Source organism: Hipposideros armiger, unplaced genomic scaffold (assembly GCF_001890085.2).
Source record: "Hipposideros armiger isolate ML-2016 unplaced genomic scaffold, ASM189008v1 scaffold_26, whole genome shotgun sequence".
In the NCBI taxonomy this organism is placed as follows: Eukaryota; Metazoa; Chordata; class Mammalia; order Chiroptera; family Hipposideridae; genus Hipposideros; species Hipposideros armiger.
The window spans coordinates 1,282,734-1,299,634 of record NW_017731376.1 but is presented as its reverse complement, the minus strand read 5'-3'; the positions used below and the strand labels follow the sequence as shown (position 1 = coordinate 1,299,634).

The following is a 16,901-nucleotide window of genomic DNA, read 5'->3' as shown; positions in this document are numbered from 1 at the left end:
AGATGGGGGGAGGGGGATTGTTACTTTGTGAGGGTGAAAAGGGTAACTATTGCATTGTTCTGTACACCTGAAACTAACAACAAAAAAAGTGCTCACTTGTATTCCATTGCCTATTTTAATTGATGTAAGATTGTTTCTATTTTTCCCTATATTTTGTCTAAGATCCCACAAGAATCCCAGAGAGTTTAAGTAACTTGCTCACAGTAACACAGCTAGTAAGTCACCATTCAGACAGCCTCAAGTTTTCTGGAGGCCACTGCCCAAGATCTCTCTATAATGGCGCTGGGGAAAGGGGGGTGGGGGAATCTCCCGTGACCTCTGACCCTAGAGGTGGTTGTAGATATGGCAAGAACAAATGTTTTAATAACACCTGAGCAAATCCTCACGCTTCTTACAAATGTTTCCTGGGGCTCTTATGAGATTCTGGGAGAGGAGAAACTGAGGCCAGGAGGCAGCAACAAACTGTCCAAGCATTTCCCTCCAGGTTCATAAGTCAACCAGCTTTATTTAAAAACGAAACTAAAGAAACCAAATTAAATATTAACTCATAAAAAAACACTTCAACCAGGAGATTGTTGGACTATCATCAAAGAGCTATAAAAAGGGAATTTTGAACAGCTTATTTTTTAAAAGGAAAAAGAAAGTTAAGGATAAAGTTAGAGCGTTTTCCACACATCCCAGTCTCCCTTTAAATTCCAAGTTTTCACTTTCAGCCACTGCTCTGACTCTGTTTAAACACTGCATGGCAGTTCCCTCAACAGGAGGCGGAAACCAAAATCTTTCAGGTATCCGCACTGAAATGTTTAACTTCCTGGAGATATCACTTCATCTTCCAAGGAACTAGCCAAAGAAAATACTTCACATGCAAACCTATCAGCTGTATAAGTAGGAAAATTTGTGAAACTCAATTGGGTATGGCCTAAACCAGCTGGAACACACTGTTACTTATAGTTACAATTTGTTGGGCCACGCATTAAGATAGGTCTTTTGCGCTTTAATCCTCATTGTTGTCCTCTGAAGTCGTTATAGTCCCATTTTACTGGATCGGCGTGTTTAATATAACTGAGAACCCACCGTTCATAGATGGGACTAGGAGTGAAACCAAGGATTTGAAAAGTTTAAATTCAAAATCTACACCCAACCTAGAGACACTAAACAGAGCTCTTCGAAAATTTAAAATGCATGTCAAAATAATTTTAAGGTCATATCAGAGCAGGCAAGATGAAATAGAAGAATGGCAAAGGCTGACAAATAAAAGATTACTAGACATGACATCTGAGTTGTTTCAAGACACAGCCGCGGGTTATTAACGATGAGCCATTCCGCAGAAAGACAAGACAGTTCCCCTCCCACCTATTCGCGCGAAGAAACCAAGTCTTCCCTTAAGGGGAGCAGCTCTGGACTGCCAAACGTTGGAAGGTTTCAGTGTAGGCAGCCCAGAGCTGGGCTATTACTGCTCACACATCATCAGTAAGTGCCTCTCAAACAGAAAAAGACAGGCAGCCCCTCCCTCCTCCACCGCCTGAACTTTAGCCCTGACCTCCGGAGTGGCTGTGGACAATCTATGGTTTAAAGGGTCCTTTCAACGCCAGGACCGAGTTACCCGAAATGGTTGCAAATGAATGAGCTGAAAGCTCAGAGCAAGGAGAATGAAGCCACACATCCATTCTCTATCAGGCAAAATCTAAGAAGGATGCCCTGTGACGGGGTGCGTGGTGGCCGAATTAGAGCCACGTACCGGTTGGCAATCCACCTTCCCCCTCCCCGCACTTCGCAGGACGCGCGGCTTCCCAGCCCATCCTCCTCCCCAGCTTCTCGGGGTGCTCCTTACCCGCTCCCAGCCGGGGCTCCAGGCACTCCCAGCCGAAGGCACTAGCTCCAGGCGAAGGATTTGCTAGCGGACGGTGCCCGCTGCCGCAGCCACCCCCCCAGCCGAATCCCCTAGAAAGTTTGCTCGGGGTCTCGCCCCCTCGCGCCACGGCCCCGCAAGGGAGGCTGCTCTCGGGTCCCTCCTGCGGCCGCCGACCCCGAGGCCGCTCGCGGCGGCGCTGCAGCACCGGGCGGGCTCCGGCAGCCGTGGACTGCTCCTTGCGCGCTGAGGGCGGGGTCTCCCCTCCCGGCTCGGCCCACGGCGCAGCGCTGAGTGTTTACAGCGGCCCGGCGGCCCGCTCTCCCCGCCCGCCGCTCGTGACATCATTCATTCTCGCACACCCTCGCCCGCACTCCATTTCCCAACTGTGACTCACCGCCAGCCCGGTGGCGGCAGCGCCCGGTCCTACTGCCGTGGCTCTCCAGGTGCAGAGCGGGAGCTCGAAAAACCGGTGCGACTCCTTAAGAAGAAAATCCCGGCCGACCCTCCCCTTTCCCAGCCATTAAAGGTGCAAGGAAGGGAGGGGCTTGGCAGGAAGGGCCGATTGGCTCCGGACCTAGAAGCCGAGCGACGGAGCTGACTTCCCTGAGCAGCCACAGAGATCGGTCTGGGAAAGTTGTTTGGGTGTCACTCCCAGCAACTTTCAGGTGGGGCTGGGAAGGGATCCCCCACCTCCGCACCTCGCCTTATTCAGGAACTGCTTCCTGACGTCGATGTGAGTGGGCTTGGGGGCATCAGCGGTTATTTAAAGGGTGTCGCCGGGGCCTAAGTCAAAGAGGTGGGCGTCCAAACCTCACGGGGTTGCCTGGAAGGGTTAGTCATCAGTCTGCAGGGTGGCAATTGTAGGTGTGAGCTGGAAGGGTGCTCTAAGTTAATGAGGCTAAACTTTCCCTTCAGTGACTAACCACCGTGTCATTTGGCCTGTTAATTGATATGCTTCTCTGTAAGGATAAAAAACTGTAACCAAAATAAACAGGGAAGGAGTCCTTTGCTCAACTGAACACTGAGCTTTTCCGCAGTTTTTGGGCACAACGCGGTTATGTGTGGCTTCTTTGATAAGCTAAGCATTATATTTTTATTAATAGAAGATGTGTTGCCTTCTTTAAAATGGTCAAGGTTCTACATTTCTTGGAGTTGCTATTCGTACACCTGCTGGGCAGTTTTCAAAGTAAGGGATGGTAGCTTCAGAAATTCTAACTAGGATGAATCAGAGGGAATTTGGCCAAATCTTTATTGACTTTAATTGACAGAAATGTTTTCTGTTGATTTCTATCTGCGGACAGAGTAATTAAGTTTAGGATATGCACTGGCTTATGGGTGATTCTATATAATCAACAAAAATAATCCAAAGGCATCTCTGGGTGCCTAGTGCAGACATCACGTGGGTAAACAATCATTTATCTATGGTAATTAAGCACAACTGTAACAGAAAAACAACACGCAGGGCAGTCCCAAAAGAGACAACTGTAAGATGTTACTAGAGACGTCTCCCCCAAAAGAAAATGCTCCTGAAGTTAACCAAAGGTTCCACATCATTATTGTGGAAAATGCACTCAGAAGAGACACCAACGGATTGAAATTTATTTTCCTTGGTTCTATTTTTTTTGTTTACAATAGATGATGGTTTTTAATTTTACAAAGCCCAGGCATTTTGCCCAGAAGGCAATAGCACACAGATTGGTTTGCTAGGATGCAGTCAAAGAAAATGGAAATTCAAGCCAACAGTTTTTACAGACAGTCACAGACCTAATCAGAAGCTTGGGTGTCTTGTCCATTGACAACTAGGAGGGACTAATAATGTGCAGCCACAGGAAAGTTTGGGTGAATATTCCACCTACCCCCTACTTTATGACCCAAATATTTGGACATTATGGAGATAGGTGTAAATAAGATTTTCTACAGATCTTAAAAAACGATGTTGTGGGCTTTTGGGCCTAAGCACATGGATGAAGTAAAAAAGATCAAAACAAAGCCTGCCGTCCCATCTGCATTGTTGCACGATGTAAATCCTGCAGCTCCATTGTAGGATGATCTCTGCGAGGCATAGTGAATAATAGTTCTGAATTTGTGGTTACGACTGGGCCTCAGTTTAAATATTGTGAAATAAATGATTAGGTCATTTTATTATACCACGTAACTATCCTCCAGGAAAGGTAATAGTATAATTGTGATTCGGTTGCATGACGTTTTTCCATTCTGTTCATTGTCAACATGAGAAAGCAAATTATTCACTAATTTCTGTTTTGAAAAAATACTGACTTGTCCATCTCACAGAGAGGTGATTTTCTTTTCTTTATAACTGCATCTTTTAGTTCCTACAATGTACCAAAGTTTACTAAGTCCCTAATTAGTCAACCTCCAAAAATAACAATGCTGAATGCTCTAAGGAGAGTAAGAGTTGACAGGTGTGTTCTTGTCATTTTTTCCCTCCTAAAGAAATACATACTGTAAATCAAGTTTCACAGATATTTCTTTGGTCTGATAAAACATACTGATTAAGTTAGGAAAACATATATATCTGTAGAATTTACCACCTCTTATAATAACACCTACTCTGGATGTACCTAAGTCATTCACTCAACCAACAAAAGTGTATTGAATCTCTACTTTGTGCCCACATTGTTTATCTAAGAATCACCATGTATATCTTTCTAAACATGTCTCAGCAATGGGGAGGCTTGCTTTTTAAAAAATTTTCATATGGATGTTTATTGCAGCATTATTTAAAATTTTCCCAGGATCCATCATGGTGCAGGGCATGTCATTACTGAGTGGGTGAAATAAACAACTGAATACACCTTAAAGAACAAACCAATAGTGAAGTAACTCCATGTTATGGGATTCTATGTAGGCAATAAAATAAAAAAAGTAGTTCCATAGGCTCTGAGTTAGAAAACTGTCCTTGTTACATGAAAAGGGTAAGCAGAGACAGACAGACAGACAGACAGACACACACACACACACACACATGCTATTTTTGTAAAACAAATGCCACTTCCTCTGAAAAATCCATAACCAAATTATATATTACTTCTTGGCAATTAAATATAGAAGGACAGAGTGTGACAGGGAAACTTGTATTTCTGGACTATTTTTCAATGAGCCTGCATTACTTTTGTAATTAAAAACAACAACACAAGCAGTATTGGAACTTAGGAGGCAGTAATTCAATGAGTCCATGACATAGGGGAGCTCACTATCTAGTTGGAGAGACAATAACACCCAGAACAACTAGAGAATAAAGCTGCTCACCCTGTGGTTTGGGGGTTTCAGATAGTCACCCTGTGCCAGGCCCATCCGAAGAGTAAACACCTACCATTTATTGAGCACTTAATGTATGCCAGGAACTATGCAAATTGCTTTACCTATATTATCTCATTTAATCCTTTGAGCAACCTTCTGAGGTAGGTACTCATAATGACCTCTTCTACATAGGCGGTAACCAAAGATAAGGGATTGTCATTGTTCCAAGATGACACTCAAGTGAGTGGCATCATCAAGGCATAAAATCAGGACCTTCTGGCCCCAAAGTTCATACTTTTGACCACCATTCCTTAAATTGCATCTACACTGATATAATTCTTCTGACGTGACAATAATCTTACTTTTTTAGTTTTTAAAATGTTTATTTTAAACTTTATCAAAATATAAGGTAAAATTGCCACATTATAGAACAACTGGAAAATGAAAAATAAAACCACTGTTAACATCTTGGTGCCTGATCCACATTTCTTAGATTTCTATTGTTTCAGATAATTTCAACAACATCACACATATGATACTTATCCTGATTTTTTTAAATGCAGCACTATATCATGTGCTCTTTCTCACAATTATCATATTAGTAGCTCCATGATGTGCCAAAAACAAGTATGTGCTTGTGCATGTGTGTGTGTGTGTGTGTGTGTGTATTGTACTTAATCTGAAATCTGGTAGCCTAGTTATTAATTAGGGAACAGTTTAGTGTAACGTTTTTACATTTTTCTCTTGGACTATCTTTTTTATTGTTATTACTACTATACAAATGTTCTAATTAAACTGTCCTGGGTATTCAGAAAAGTAAATGAAATGTACTATGTGCCATATTTTATTAATGTAATTGTTCATGCTACTTCTGAACTGGAACAAGATGGGGAGGGTGTAGGGACAGCAATGAGCAGCTCTGCAGCAGTCCAAGTGCAAGATGGTAGTAGTCTGGGCTAGGAGAGTAGTGATGGGAATGTAGGAAGCAGAGAGGATTTGAAGCATAATGGACACAATTTGCAAATGGATTAGATATGGGGATGGAGCCAGAGATAACTCCTACCTTTTCCTTTGTGTACTTCAGTACTTGGGAGGATGGTGGTGTCTTTTACCAAGCAAAATAGGAAATGCCAAGATAGGAACAGGCGTGTGGAAGAAGATGAGCTTTAAACATGATGAGTCTGAAATGTGCGATTTATAAATGGAGACGTCAAGTGGGCAGCTGATGATAATAGTCTGGAACTCAGAAAAGAGGCATGAATTAGTGATATAAATTGGAGAAGAGTCAGCCTGTAGATAATAAGGAAGCCATAACAAAAAAATGAAAGCACCTTGAAAGAGTACAAAATGAGAAGGGAGGAGATCCAAGACAGAGCCGAACATTATAGGTTTGATAAAGAAGAGCACTGCAGATGAGGCTCAAAATACATAACTAGAGAGATAGGAAGAAAACAAGGAGAATGTAGTGTCAAGGAAACAACTTTTTGAAAAAGGTGGAATGACCGTCTACGTCAAATGCTCCTGAGAGAACCAGTGAAATAAAGACTAAAAAAGCCCATTGGATTTGATGACATGGAGGTCTTTGTTGACCTTAGCCCAAGGGAGTTTGGTTATGCTGTGGAGGTGTGGGTAAGGAAGAGCTCAGCAGGGGCCAGGGCATTGATTTCCTGGAGTGCTGATCTGTAAGGGGTGCTAAAAAAGTACCAGAATAAATGCAAAAGAACAAAATACAATCTGGGTTGATGGGAAATGAGGAGTGACTCCTAACGGGCAGGGGGGTACTGGGGTGATGAAAATGTTCTACAGTTGATTGAATGCTGATGGGAAGGAATCAGTAAAGGAGATAAGAGACAATGGCGAAGATAACCCATAGTCAAGGTTCAGGAGTAGCCAGGAGGAGATGGTCTCCAGAACACAGGGGGAACAAATGCCCTGAACCATGAGAAGGAACAACTCCAATAGAAGAGGGAAAAATGGAAATAGAAAGTGTGGGAGTGACGCAGTTGTGTTGTTAGGCTGCTTATAGAAAGCTGAAATCATTCCTTCTGATGCTTCCATTTTTCTATGAGTTAGAAGGTGGGTATTAATTTTCTATTGCTGCTGTAAGAAATGATCAAGAATGTACTAGTTTAAAACAACACAAATGTATTATCTCACAATGTTGCAGGTCAGAAGTCCCGCAGCCTTCTCTGCAGGTTTCTCAACTTTGGGTTTCACAAGGCTGAAATCAAGATTCATTAGGCTCCTAACAGCAGACTAACGAGCTTCCAAACTCACTCAGGTGTCAGCATAATCTCCTTCCCTCCTGCGGCAGAACCAAGGTCTTCATTCCCCTGTCAACTGTCAGCTGTGGGCCACCCTTAGCAGCTAGGGTCATCTGTCCCAGAGCCACAAGGGTGTTGAATCCTTCTGGCAGGGAGACTTCCCCTGCCTCCTCTCTGCCTCAGCTGGAGAAAGTTCTGTTTTTAATGGCTCATGTGATTCAATTGGACCCATCTGGATAATACAAGCTACTTTTTCTATATTAAGGGCCACTGTCTTAATTACATCTGCAAAATCCTTTAGTAATGTAACATACGTGTATTCACGGGTTCCAAGGATTAGCATGTGGACGTTTCTGGGCACCCATTCTGCTGACCGTAAGGTGACATCATCGAGTGAGAATAAGGGAATGGAACAGGTGGGAGGTTTTTCAAAGAATGGAAATGGTTTGAAGTAGCCATGCTGGAGAGTAAGAATATGAACTGGCTAGAGAAGCTTCATACATTTGACAGATGGCACTGAAGACTGAAGTGAAGTCAGGGCCACAGTGGTACCAACAGTGTCTTTCTCCAGCAGTGCTCAGCCATGGCCATGGCACCGAGAATGGAGGTGGCGAATGGCACAGATAGGCAAAGGAGGGAAGGTGTCTGGGACAGTGTCAATGAAACAGTGGACTAGGCTAGGATAAAAGATGGTCAGGGAGAGAGGCAAAGAGGAAGGAGGGAACCAATGGATCAATGGAAAGTAAAAAGAGCCATAGTCTAGAGATGCGGGAGACACTGCAGACCTGCGAACCAGAGATGATAGATAGGAGCGTTTGGAAGCATAAGAGACCAGGTGGTGAGATTTATGAACCTTTTATCTGAGCAGCTGGAGGCAATGGCAGGGCCTGGAATGTGGCTGTGAGTGGATGAGTGAGGTGGAGGGAAGGAGGACAAGAGAAAGAGGTCACTTCACAGTTCAGGGCATTAGAAAAGCAATTCTCATGGATGCTGAAGCTACCTAGAATGATGTCCAGATGAGAGGTGGAGACGAAGACTGTAAATCAGGGGCCAATCAATCAATTAATAATAAGTTGGGATGAGGAGAGGAAGGGGGTGGTATAGAAGACTTGAATGCCTCAAAGGAGCAGGGCATTTCACTAAAGCCTGGCTTAACCTCAGTCCAGAAGCATCTCTAGAAATCAAAGGGACACAGACTTTACCTTTCAACCCCAAGATATGTAGAGCGTGAGAAGACAATCAGACACCCTATACAGGCTGCGGAGAAAGTGTGTCCCCAGATTTCAGTTAAGGCCCCAAATATAGGGAATATTCCAAAACACAACTGAGCATATTGGAGAGTTTGCAATCATAGAGTAGGGATTTTAGAGGATACATGAGAAGGGTTAGGGAGCAATGGGTAGAGTCAGGGAGATCAGGGGAAATAAATCAGAGACAATCACAGAAATAACTATATGGAGATGGAATAGGTGTGTGGTGGGGTGGGGAAGATTTTCTTCCTAAACCCATTGCCTACCTTTCTTGGAGCTGACAGCTTGACCCTTACCCGAAGCCAGGGTGGTAGAATGTGGCCTTATGTAATGTAACTCAAAGCTGGAATGGAGACATATTTATTTAGCATAATAAAGTTCAGGAGATGTCAAGAGGAGGTTAATCTTAGTGCAAATGGTCTCATTTTCTATTAGTTGTTCTATTCAGAGGCCAAACTACTGTGAAGATCCCTGCCCCTCCCCTTTTCCTCCCTCGGGATCCAAAAACATGAATCTGCCCCTAACCAGCGGCACTTAGATATACTTGATAATGAATGACAAATCATGACCAATATGCTGGGAATAAGCATGAGAAAACTGGTTAAAAAGTACTGAGCACCCCTTCTTAGGGAAGAGGGGGTCCTGGTAGGGGTGGAGGCTGGGGCCTATACTCTGCTCATCAACAGAGGAAGCCATGGGTCTGTTAGGATAGTAGACAGCTCTGATGGAGCAGGGGTAGAAATGGAGGACATTGATTGGGCTGGAGAGAATAGTACTGAGTATCCATCACTTGGGGGAATCTGGTTGGTTGAACTATAGTACCTGAACCAGAAGTAAGGGCTTGTCTAACTGCTAAGATTCTGAGTGTATACTTGACTGGTTAACACTGCGATTGTTTTGTTTTTACCGTATGACCCTTGCCTCCCCCATAAAAGGGTAAGTGTTGGGGCCACATGAGGAATGGCAGATAAAGTTCTGAGAGTTTCCTGGAGGATAGTGGGAACAGGCACTTTGGAAATTCAGCATCGGGAAAAAGTTGGCCTGCATGATGACCATGATTTGATTCCCAGATAGATTAGCCTGGAGCAACATTGCCCAAACTTTCCAGTTTCATAAGAATCATCATGTGAGACCCACATGAATCTTTGAGGAATTACAGATACCGTTTAAAGTAAGTGACTGAGATTATTCTTAAATTGGGAAAATTTGGAAAATTTTCACCTAAGGCAATGATTCTCTAGTTTTTTGTTTTTTGTTTTTCTATGTCATTGAGCAAATTACACACTTCCTAAAGAAATATTAGCCATAATTTTCTATCAAGGACCATGACATTTTGGAAGGGGCTATCAGAATTTCAAGACTGGGTAAGAGGTGTTAGGTAAAAGGGAGATGGGAGAGGCGGGGGAGGGGATTTAAGTAGCTTTAAACAGCTTCCCCAGAGAGACTGGCGTTCCTTCTCCATAGGGAGGGTCATCCTCAACTCTCCTACTCCCAACCTCCACCCTGATGGTCACTGGTCCAGGGTCAAGTCTAGAGAAATAGAACTGACGAGATTAATAGTTATATCCTGATGTTTAGAGTGTTCTGTGATTAATTCTTGTGAGTCAGTGTCTAGAAGGTCAGCCACCTTGCTACTTTGGCACAGTTGAATTTTGAGCCTACCAAATAAACTGAAGACCAGTATTCACAGACTGGTGTCCACACCGGGAAAGTGACTCCCTGTCGGGCACATCTGGACAGCCTGCTAGTCTCACAGGCACATTCTCTTCAGTGGCTTTCTCTCCAATTGTTTCTCCTGGTTCTATTCCAATTAGAATGTGCACACACACACCCTCCTCCACACAGTTTATTAGGGCATTGTGTATAATTATATCACCTTACTCAACCTGGCCCTTCTTAAAAGGGATGGGACTTGAATTGCAAATGAAAACAGGCTATTTTTTCCTAATTTAAAATGTGAAGAAGGATGATACTGCAGGAAGACATGTTAACTATATGCAGACCTGACTTTTCAGCTGTTGGCTCCAACTAAAATGTCTAACGAGAAAGGTACAAAGTCTGCCTGTTGATCAAAACCGTATCTATGATGAAAGGTAGGTAATAATTGCAGTGTTGAGCTTCCTATATGAAACTATCCAGACAATGACCTCAAACATGTAACAAATACTTTATTAGTTGTCTTTACAACTTCCTAGTAGTTAAATATAAATCTACAATAGGATAAAGAGACTAGAAGATGAGTAATAATAGACAAAAATCTTTAACTTCTCAGTTTATTCAACCCTTCTAATCTTATGTGTGTTTTCAGACAGTGGGCATCAAAGTATATATTATATATGCAATCCATAAATTCAATATGAAGTAACACCTTGCTTTTAACTAATGTTGCTACTGAAAAGAATCCAGAGAACATTCACATATCATTGACTCATTTAGGATATCTTTACAACATCCTTTTAAATTTCAATGACTCCTTAGTCTGCATTCAGTATTTCATATCAAACAGTTTAAGATTCAGAAGAAACTAATTGCATATAATAATTATAAAAAACATTTCCTATTTTCTTTTGTGCTTTTAAAATATATTGTTCTCTATTTAATTTCTTGACCACATCCAACCTGGCATTCTTCATTCTCTTCTTGCCTTGCCCTTTTATATCTAGTTCTCATAAATTAATCTTGTCCTTCTTTTATCCTCTCTTCCTTTGGTCTAGTTTCATTCCTTATCTTTACTTTTCTTTTAATTAAATTTGAAGGAAAGAACTTATCTTATTTTTATTGTCTGTATTCTAGGTTTCTCCACTTAGCAACTGTTGCTACTCAATAAATATATTTGATTAATTTTACTTTTCACCCATTTTGAGCCCATCTATCCCATAAACTTTATCAAGTGCTACCTACTTTGTGCTGAGTTTTATAAGGGAGAAAAAGTTGTAGCGCACACACACACACACACACACACACACACACACACACACACACACGTGTGTGTGTATCCTTGCTTTCAAAGTGTTTTCAGTACAGTTGGTAAAATAAGATAAATACATGAGAATTACATTCTCATAATGTGATCATATTTCACTTGGAATTAACTTAAAACAATGTACTTATTTCACATGTGTTTTCAAAGGTTTTTAACCCAACTAATGGACAAAATGCCAATCTGCTTAGAACCTACTTTAATTGTGTCTACCAGTGCCTACAGGCTAGCTTCTGTCTTCCCACTGTCCCTTCATCCCTAGGATAACACCCTTTGAAACGTGTCAGGTAATTTAAGTTGTAGATAACTAAATAAACAGAAAAAGTTAAGAGGAAAAACATAGAATAATAATAGTATTCATATTTACCAAAATGCTGAACCACAGACATGTGACTATACATGCACTCATATAGTCAGGGTCTTAGCAGGAAAAAGATGGCATACCCAAGAGTTTAACTAAAAAGAGTTTTATGAAGGGACTATCTATAAAGAGTCTAGTCAGAGAGGTCAGTGCAAAGATACAACAAGAATGATGAAGTACCCAGGGACACTGGGAAGTCATTATCACCTCTAAGCCTGAAGGAGGAAGGGATGACAAGATGTTTCCAGGCCAGATAGGAGCTAGCACTGTGGAAAAGGGGCTGTGGCCTTAGCTGGAAGAATGTAACCACTCAGAGCTGCAGCAAGAGGGAAGAGAATGAGAAAAGCAATGATTCTGACCTCTCTCCTCCTGCCTGTAGATTTCTTGCTGGTGACTGACCCTAACCCAAAGCTGATGGGTGAGGAAGCCCAGATGATGCATTAGGTAAAGGTTCAGAGTCTAGGGGTATGGAACAGGGCTGAGAAGGGTGAGCATGGATCTGGAAGGGCAAATGGAGAATAACCAGCCCAACTCCCTACAGAGTTATGGGAGCCCATGACAGGTGGGTTTATGATAAGATACTTCTAAGGCAGTGAATTCCAACATCTAGCCCAGTTGGGAATAGTGATGATAATACGGCAAATTGAAGAGACCAGCGACCTCAAAATTTAGTTGTTAACGTTCCCTCTCCTCTTATTTTTGTGGGAAACTGCTCTTGTGACAGGCCTTACCTTTATATAAGGGCCAACTAGGAGAAAAAGAGAAGCCAACATGTAGGTAAGGTGAGCAGTTATGCAGCTTTGCCCTGGACAGTCTCAAGTAAAACCACACACACAGCAAAAACCATACTAAGGTTCATAATACGAAGAGGCCCTAAACTGCCTCTCCTCAGAAATATGCAGATAGTCCATGCTCGGGATCTCAATTATATAGAATTAATTTGTGAAAACATTCTAGGGGTACAGTAATACACAAAATGATTGTTTTTATTTTTATTTTTAAAAGATTTTATTGGGGAATTGGGAGAGGGAACAGCACTGGGGAATCGGGGAAGGGGAACAGACAAGTTGCTGTCCTTTTGTTCTTCAGTCTAACTGTGGAGGACATCACTGGCCCATGTTGGTATTATCATTGCACTTTTCCCAGCTGAGGCAGATGGGTCGCTGTGGACGGCCGCTCATGGCAGCCCACTGCAGCCTACACCATCGCCGGCAACTCACAGCAGCCCAGCTCAGGTCAAGCTGTTGTTCACCATCTTAGCTGTAGAAGGCGCAGCGTCACTGGCCCATGTGGGATCCAAACTGGCAGCCCTGCTGCTCAGAGCTCGCACTCCCAAGACAACTCTTAACCAACGAGCCCCGCAAAATGATTCTTGATTGTCGCAATTTACCAATTGCTTAGTCAATAAGACTCTGGGACTCTTTACCTGTGCAAATTACCTTCTCTGGCCATGTAACCTGACCATGGATCCCAGGCATTGCCTATTAATGGCAGAATTCTCCTAAACTACTGGGCTTTAACCAAGCAGATAGTAAGTTCTCATCTCCACCTACTCCCTGGCTGCCAATTCTACATTATCCTGATCAAACTGTGGTCCTTTTAAGTAAAGAATCCCCATGCTCATAAACTGTGCTATAGAACAGATGAGGACAGGGAAGCAGACATTGCATTTGTCAGTGAGGTCACTGGTGTCCTTTGCCAGAGCGGTTTCCGTGGAGCAGAGCTTCCCATCTGGTATGCCAGGGTAGGCTGGTCAGCCATGAGTGACTGCAGGTGAGCTGAAGAATCAGTCCCTTAAGTTCCTGACATGGTCAAGAGGGTCTAGAGTGACCTTGATTACTATCCTCAGGGTGCCACATACATACAATAATTTTCTGGTTGCCATGATATGGAGAAGTTTGGAAAGCACAGCTGTAGAGTGATAGCAGCAGCAGAAGTAAAATTGAAAATCAGAAGGTGGAGGGGCGGCCGGTTAGCTCAGGTGGTTAGAGTGCAGGCTCATAACACCAAGGTTGCCTGTTTGATTCCCACATGGGCCAAGGAGATGAGCCCTCTACAACTAGACTGAAGACAGTTACTTGACTTGGAGCTGATGGGTCCTGGAAAAACACACTGTTCCCCAATAAAATTTCTTAAAAAAAAATTTTTTTTTAATTAAAAAAAATAAAGAAAATCAGGAGTAGTAAGTTGAGAAATGGAGGCGGAGGCTGCAAGGATAGAGACTTCTTCCAAGTTCTATGTCAGTGAAAGTCCGAAGGAGAGAGGGAATAGATGATTTAGGCAGATGCTTGAGCCCATTTGTAGACAGTAGAGAAGGACCTGACCATACAGGGAAATTAAAGGTGTAAGGGAGAGAAAAGGTATTTGATGTTAAGGTGGAAAGGAGGAGAGCTGAGGGAGTACACTGCCATGACCACTACTTTCTGTGTTAAACAAGAGGTTGAGTTATTGGCTGAGAGTGAGAGAGCCAGGGTCTTAACATGGGGTTTTGAGAGAGAGAGAGAGAGAGAGAGAGAGAGAGAGAGAGAGAGAGAAAGGTCTGCTATCAGAAATGAGAAAGGAAGCTGGCAAAAGCAACAATTTGCCAATGTTGAGAGCCATCCAGAGAATGAAGTTCATAAATCTATAATGAAGCTAACTAGCAGAGTTATATGCTTAGCCCAGCTGTGCCAGGATACCTGGGTGCTTGAGTAGAGACAGTGGTTAATGGTTTCATCTAGAACCAGAACCTGCAGGAGCAAGTACAGTAAAATGATAAGCTGGAAAGAGAATTGAGACAGCTAGTAATAAGAGCAGGGATAGAATTTGAACTTGTTCAAATAGAGCCCCGCTTTGTCTTGTCTGTTGCTGTATCTCCAGTACCTGGAGCAGTGGTCCTTAACCTTATCTGTGGATTAACATCTCCTAAAGAGCCTTAGAAATCCCTGATGCCTAAACTGCACCATGAACCAATTCAATTGGAATCTCTGGGTGGGTCCTAGGCACAGTATTTTTTAAAGGTCTTTGAATGATTCCAGTGTATACAGCCACGGATGAGAACAACTGGTCTAGAACAATGTCTAGCATAAAGTAGAAACCTAGGAAATTTAGTGTAGTGAATGAGGAAATGGAATTCAGGTTAAAGAGGCCCTAAAGCTATGAAGGGCTGAGATTGAGACAAGGGGTAAAGGCTGAAGTCTCCATGAACTTGAAGTGTAGATCTGAGGCCACTATTTTCTGAGACAGAGATTTATAAGTTTATTACTCTGGAATGGGCACAGTTCTAAGTGATATGGTTTAACCCAACTATGGCCATGGGATTTTTGCATAAGTACCATAGGGTGGAAGCTAGCTACAGTAGTGGCAATTAAAGATCTGAGGTCAGGGGTTGGAAGGTTTGTGATTTTAAATGTTAAAGTTGCACAGGGGATGGCCAGAGGGGACGACAGGAGGAAAGTTTGCTGTTCATGGCTCTCAGATTGGACGTTGATCTCAACTGAACCGGTTCTGACTCATACTTCTTCCTGTTATCTTCATGACCCTAAATTCATGTTTTCCAGCAGATTCCTTAGGCCCTCTGAATCTGAAGTCACCTTTGCTTTTCTGGGACTAGATCTACTTTACATAAAGACACACATACTAAAGTGAATTAGTTCTTTCATTTTCCTGCTTTCAAGAGCGTAGCAGGTGAAGGCACTAAAGGAGGGGATGCAAAGAGTCGTGAAAAGTGGAAAATGTCTAAATTCATCTTGTCTACTTATAATTTTGCTTGAGGCTTTTCTGATCAGGGCTTCTATTGAGCAAAAATGACAATAGAGACAAAATCCATAAAACTCCCTCCACCCCAAATACCATGGTTTTGGAGAAAAAGAGAGGGGCCAATGACCTCTACAATGGTATTTCTTCTTTATTTGAATAAGATATTTATTGCTCATTTATCTTATCACAACCCACAACCTCTATATTAGATAATAAGTCACCTTGAACTCTGGTGATTAGGTGATTAGGATGGGTTGGGGTCCCATGAAAGAGTTTATGTACCCCCCCCCCACACACACACACTGCCCATCAGACAAATCATTTCCAAGGACTTGTTCTATTATAGAATGGCTGGGTAAAGTATGGTCAGGTGATGGAGATGTTTGTGACTAATTATTTCATTTTATGAAGAAATACTTGTACTCCTACTTCCAGTGAGGTAAACATGAACCTTCTAGATGGAAAACTGCCATCCTCATTATCTCTGTGGCACTGCAGTTGTATGACACATCCAGGGGCAGCTGCAGATGGCAGCATGTAACACAAATGGTATGAGCCTCCAGCAATATTTGATGAAGAATTGTTCTCTTTATGGGAGACAATGAGCACTCAAACCAGCAAATGCTGCTCAGCTCTCCTCCAACCCTGCTGCGGAGGCAGGATGTTTTGGGAGGTTTTAGGAGGACAAACAATACCCCTTGTTGCTGTAGGTAAGAGTGGATGAGCCAAAGAAATGGTCACAGCAGCATCTGTATAGGAAAAAAGAAGACTTCAAACTGAATACATGAAGTGCTCACCAAAGCCACAGAGCTGAGGAAAGGTGTCAGGTCTCTCCATAGCACTGTCATTACTCTGTCCCAGGTTCCCACCATCCAGCCCTCATTTAGAACCTAGAACCAGCAGCAGCTTCCCAAACGGAACCTTGCTTCCAGCCTTAGTCCCTCCCATTCTATTCCACGTCCTCCAGCCTTCAGGCTCTTTGTAAAATGCCATTCTGGTTTCATCATTCCCCTCCTTAAGCCCATCGCATGGCTTTTTATTTCTCCCATTTCTCAAGATAAAGTACAACTCCGAGTAGAGCTGAAAAGGTCTATTATGACTTGATTTCTGCCTACCACTCCAATAAAAATTTGCCACTCCCAGCTCCCATTCTTCATTATATTAAACGTCTAGTTTGTTTAAACCGGTGAAGCTC

At 42.7% G+C, this 16,901-nt stretch overlaps 1 protein-coding gene across 5 annotated transcripts in view; it reads right to left on the bottom strand.

Moving 5' to 3' along the window:
- The window catches only part of SGMS2 (sphingomyelin synthase 2), a 107,545-nt gene that overhangs the window by 75,524 nt on the left and 15,120 nt on the right, over positions 1-16,901 (bottom strand). For 3 of the 5 annotated variants that reach the window (XM_019636076.1, XM_019636075.1, XM_019636080.1), the window contains exon 1: positions 1,832-2,127. The exons of 1 other annotated variant lie outside the window; for it this stretch is intronic. The gene's annotated coding sequence lies outside the window, so the exon portion shown is untranslated. Of the gene's footprint in view, positions 1-1,831; positions 2,128-2,246; positions 2,840-16,901 lie in introns of those variants that run through there. One more of the 5 variants, XM_019636079.1, reaches the window with a different exon arrangement.